This window comes from Arachis duranensis, chromosome 1 (genome assembly GCF_000817695.3).
Source record: "Arachis duranensis cultivar V14167 chromosome 1, aradu.V14167.gnm2.J7QH, whole genome shotgun sequence".
NCBI lineage: Eukaryota > Viridiplantae > Streptophyta > Magnoliopsida > Fabales > Fabaceae > Arachis > Arachis duranensis.
Window position 1 is genome coordinate 101,230,338 of NC_029772.3, and position 6,151 is coordinate 101,236,488.

The following is a 6,151-nucleotide window of genomic DNA, read 5'->3' on the forward strand; positions in this document are numbered from 1 at the left end:
CACCAAAGAAGCAGAAACAGAAAACAGAAAATCAACAAATCCAACACAAATTTAACACAAGCAGAAACAGAAAGCAACAAATCAATAAATCCAACACAAATCCAAATCAACAAATTCAAGCACAAAGAAGTAGATGCAGAAGGTGAAGAGCAACGACGGCTAGGTAAATCGGCGGTGGCAGGAGCATGCATGAACGGCGACGTCTTTCTCTAGTCATGGTTCCGGCGGTCGTTTCCTTTACCCCCTCCCCAAAAACGTGTTTTTTTTTAATATGGGTAGTTTAGGAATTAAATTAAAAATTTTATTAAAAAGAACGATTTTAATACGAAAAAAAATGTTAATGACGATTTTAAGTCGAAAATTAGATGAGGGATGGTTTCGATTCTGGCTGAAAACTTTAGGGACCAAAACCATACTTACCCCTTAATATATCTACTAATATTATATGTTGTAGTATATGAAGAGAAAAGATAAAGATGAATTTTGTATGTAGAGAGAAAATATTTTGTATTTTTATTGTGTATATTCCCTTGCCTCAGATCATGTTTTTATAGGCGAAAAGAAGTTTGTTTTTCAAACCACATTTATTTTACTTCATCCTAGGGACTTGTTCCTTTCAACATAGAAAATGGGTTGCCCATAAATGTACATCCATTATTATCCTATCCTCGTCACAACATTCTCCCTTGGATGTCCATTTAGGATTATACCTCGTTAAAACTTTACTAAAGAAAAACCTAACGGAAAAAAATTTCAATAAAGGAAAAAGAGTACAATATCCTTTGTGATGGGGACTGCCTCATTGAAAACCTTGTTAAGAAAAATTCAATGGGAAAAAACTTGACCAAGGAAAAAAAGAGTACAGTCTCCCCCTCTTGTCGACATCATTTAATATCTCAAAATCGGTGCATCCCAATCTGTTGTACCAATTTTTCAAAGGAGGATTTTGGAAGTGACTTTGTGAATAAATCTGTCAGATTGTCACTTGAGTAGATTTGTTTGACATCAATTGTCCCTTGATTTTGAAGATCGTGAGTGAAGAAGAATTTGGGAGAAATATGCTTTGTTCTATCACCTTTAATGTATCCACTTTAAGTTGAGTAATGCATGCTGTATTATCTTCAAACAGGACAGTTGGAGCTATCTTATGATCAATCAGTCCACATGATGACAGAATATATTAGATCAAACTCCTGAGCCAAAAACATTCGCGACTTGCTTCATGAATCGCTAGTATTTTAGCATGATTAGAGGAGGTTGCTACTATCGTCTGTTTTGTGGACTTCCATGATATAGCTGTACCACCATATCTAAACAGTTATCCTATTTGAGATCTCCCTTAATGTGGATCAGACAAGTATCCTACATCTGCATAGCCAACTAGTTGTAACTTGGATCCATAGGGATAAAACAATCCCATATCAACCGTTCCATGAAGATATCGAAAGATTTGTTTGATTCCATTCCAATGTCTTCTGGTTAGAGAGGAACTATATCTTACTAGTAAATTTACAGCAAATGATATATCAGGTCTTGTATTATTAGCAAGATACATTAGTGCTCCAATGACACTAAGATACGGTACTTCAGGACCAAGCATATCTTCATTTTCTTCCTTAAGACGGAATTGATCCTTTTCCACATCCAAAGATCTTACGATCATTGGGGTACTTAATGGATGTGACTTATCCATATAAAATATCTTCAAGATCTTTTCTGTATATGTTATTTGATGAATAAAGATCCCATTTTTTGTATGCTCGATTTGCAAGCCGAGACAAAATTTAGTCTTTCCAAGATCTTTCATCTCAAACTCTTCTTTTAGAGTTTTTATAATTGTTGGAATCTTTTTAGGAGTCCCAATGATATTTAAATTATCAACATACACAGCAATTATAATGAATCCAGATGTAGATTTCTTTATGAAAACATATGGACAGATATCATCATTCTTAAATTTGTTTTTGGCCAGATACTCAGTAAGACGATTATACCACATTCATCTAGATTGCTTTAGACCATATAAAGATCTTTGCAATTTAACTGAGTATAACCCCTGTGAATATTCATTGGGTGGTTTAGATATCTTTAGTCCTTCAGGGACTTTCATATAGATATCACGATCTAATGATCCATATAAATAGGCTGTTAGCACATCCATTAAATGCATATGTATTTTATGATATGCGGATAAACTGATCAAATAACGCAATGTTATTGTATTACTACAGGGGAATATATTTCTTCATAATCTATACGAGGCCTTTATGAAAAACCTTGTGCTACAAGTCAAGCTTTGTAGCGTACAACTTCATTTTTCTCATTTTATTTTCTCACAAATATCCATCGGTAACCAACAGGTTTTACATCTTCTAGTGTACGGACTACAAGTCCAAAGACTTTACGTTTTGTAAGTGAGTCTAACTCAACCTTCATGACTTCTTCCCATTTTGGCCAATCATTCCTTTTTCGATATTCTTCGACTGATCTTGGCTCAAAACCCTTATTTTCATGCATGATTTTTAATGTCACATTATATACAAATATTTCATTGACAATTGTCTTATTTCGGTCCCATTTCTCTCCTATAAAGACAAATTTATCGAGATCTCGTCATTTTTATAATTTTCAGGTACCTTAACGTCTTCTGGCGTTAAAATTATATAAGAATTTTGGACAACTGCGGGTATCTTTACTATGTCTTTTTCAAAAGGAATGGTATTGACCTCTTTTCTTTTTCGAAGATTTTTGTCTTTGGAACCAACAGGCCTGCCACGCTTCTTGCGTGAGTTTGTTTCGGTGGCAATTCGTACGACTGGGACATCAATTCGAATTGGGACATTTTTCGCTGATATATAAGATTTGGTTATCCTCTTTGTATCGAAAAATGCACCAGTAAATTCATTTGCTATTCTTTGCAAATGTATAATCTTTTGAACTTCTAGTTCACATTGCCCTTATCGAGGATCTAAATGCACCAAAAATGATGCATTCCAATTAAGTTCCTTTTCAGAAAGCTTATTCTCTCCCCTTAATGTTGAAAATTTTGATTCATCAAAATGACAATCTGCAAACCGGGCTTTAAATATATCTCTCGCTTGTATCTCAAGATACCTCACTATAAAAGGAGAATCATATCCAACATATATTCTCAATTTTCTTTGGGGTCCTATTTTGGTGCGAGAAAGTGGTACAATGGGAACATAAATAGCACACCCAAATATTCTAAAATGGGAAATATTTGGCTGCTGGCCAAAATCTAATTGCATAGGAGAGAACTGATGGTAACTCGTTGACCTCAAACGAATAAGTGTTGCAGCATGTAAAATAGCATGTCCCCAAACCGAAGTTGAAAAATTATTTGTTCTCATAAGTAAGGGTCTAGCAATTAACTGGAGGCATTTAATAAAAGATTCTGCTAATCCATTTTATGTGTGAACATGAGCTACTGGATGTTCAACACTTATTCCATTAGCCATACAATAAGCATCAAAAGTTTGGGAAGTAAATTCACCAGCATTATCAAAATGAATTGCTTTGATTGGATTTTTTAGAAATTGTTGTTTTAATCGAATAATTTGAGCAAGTAATCTCGCAAACGCCAGGTTGCGAGAAGACAATAGGCACACATGTGACCATCTCGAAGATGCGTCTATTAGGACCATAAAATATTTAAAAGATCCACATATATCACCTTGAATCCTTTATAGGAATTCAAGGGACTCAAATCCAATCTTTACTGGTGATAACCGTAAAATTAATTTTCTCTGAAAACATACAGCATAACAAAATTTACTAGATTTAAAAATCTTCTGGTTCTTTAGTGAATGTCCATATGAGTTTTCAATAATTCTCCGCATCATGGTTGTTCCCAGATGAAAGTGAGGACAACTTTTCTAATATAACCTTTTTATTTGAATCATGAGTTTGTGATACATAAGTACTCATGATTTCTCTCATTCATTGTTTCAATATGATATCCATTTCGGCAAAAATCTTTGAAACTCAAAAAGTTTCTCAGAGACTTAGTAGATAATAGTGCATTATTAATTATGAATTTTGTTCCTCCAAGAAACAAAATTATAGCTCTTCCAGAGCCTTCTATCATATTGCTCGAACTAATAATAGTATTAACATATTCTTCTTTTGGCAGAAGATGGGTAAAATATATATTATTTTTGAGAATGGTGTGTGAACTTGTACTATCCGCAAGGCAAACATCTTCACTATATATCCTTACCATTCTCTTCAAAGACAAATAATAATAAAATGAGTAGAAATATTTACGCAGTAAAATTATTTCCTTGATTGAAAATATTTTTCTAAAAAGTGTAGTATATACTAAAAATTTTATTATTATTATCTTGACACATTCAATAATTTTGAAATTCATAAACATTTTATTAAACATTATTTATATACATTATACTTGAAATTCAGATGCATAGAAAATAAAACTTGACAAAGAATTCTTTACATTATTTATTTACATGAATACTTAACAATCTCACATATTAAACTATTTCATCATTGATCAAATGACCAATATTTCCTTCAGGATCCTCAAAAAAATCAGATACATCATAATGAGTGGTGGAACTTTCAGCATCATTTGAATCGAAATTTGTCTCCTTTCCTTTGTCATCTTTTTTTAAAGATACTTGATAAAGATCGACTAGGTGCCTTGGGGTACGGCAGGTACGTGACCAATGGTCCTTTCTACTACAATGGAAACATTTATCCTTTGTTGATTTATTTTACACAATATTTCTTTCTTTATTCCACTTCTGGTGAGATCATTTTTTGTGAACATAATTCCTTTTCCTTCCATAATTTTTCTTGTCACTAAAACCTTGACATTTATCTCTTCTGGGGTAATGGTTTGCCGCATTTACTTCAAAAAATGGGGCGGCGCCAGTTGGGGGCTACGCTTCATGATTTTTTAAGAGCAACTCATTGTTGCATTCAGCAACAAGAAGGCAAGAAATTAACTCAATATTTTTTTAATCCTTTTTCTCGATACTGCTGTTGCAAGAGCACATTCGAGGCATGGAAGATTGAGAAAGTTTTCTCTAACATATCATTATCAGTTATCTTTTCCCCACATAATTTCATTCGTGAGGTGATTCGAAACATTTCTGAATTATATTCATTTATGCATTTAAAATCCTATAGACGCAAGTGCATCTATTCATATCGGTCTTGAGGAAGTATCACCGTCTTTTGATGATTGTACCTTTCTTCAAGGTCTTTCCACAGATCTGCAAGATCTTTTAATGTGACATATTCATTTTTCAATCCTTCGTCAAGATGACGACGAAGGAAAATCATGGCCTTGCCTTTATCCTTCTAGAATATATTATTTTTATCCTTAATGGTATCTCCAAGATCCATTGAATCAAGATGGATTTCAGCATCTAATATCTATGATAAATAATTGTTTCCAGATATATCAAGAGCATTAAATTCAAGATGAGAGAGTTTCGACATAATAAAAATTTGTTACATAAGTCTTTCAAAAATTTGATCAGAGTCTCGTACTGATAACGTGTTGTAAAATAAATAAATAAGGAAGATGTAATAATATAAAATAATAAAATATAATTAGATAGCTCTAATAATAATATTCACCATGATTACTATCTCAATATAATAAAGATGATTAATATATCTACTAATATTATATGTTGTAGTATATGAAGACAAAAGATAAAGAAGAACTTTGTACGTAGAGAGAGAGAGGAAATATTTTGTATTTTTATTGAGTATATTCCCTTGTCTTAGATCATGTTTTTATAGGCGTACAAAAGTTTGTTTTTCAATCCACATTTATTTTGCTTCATCCTAAGGACTTGTTCCTTTCAACATAGAAAATAGGTTGCCCATAAATGGACATCCATTCTTATCCTATCCTTGTCACAACAATAAGCTTTTATTTAAAAAAATAGCCGAGCGGCACTTGTAAATCACATAAAACACATAAGATCTAAAACTAAAGAAAAAAAAGGGATAAGTTTTATCTTAAACTATGATTTGAGAGGAGACACAGAGTTTGATTACAAAAAATTTTATAAGACAGAAATAGAATCAAATTACAAGTTCTATTATTTCTAAAATTACATAGAAAATGTTGCAATACAGAAAAACATCC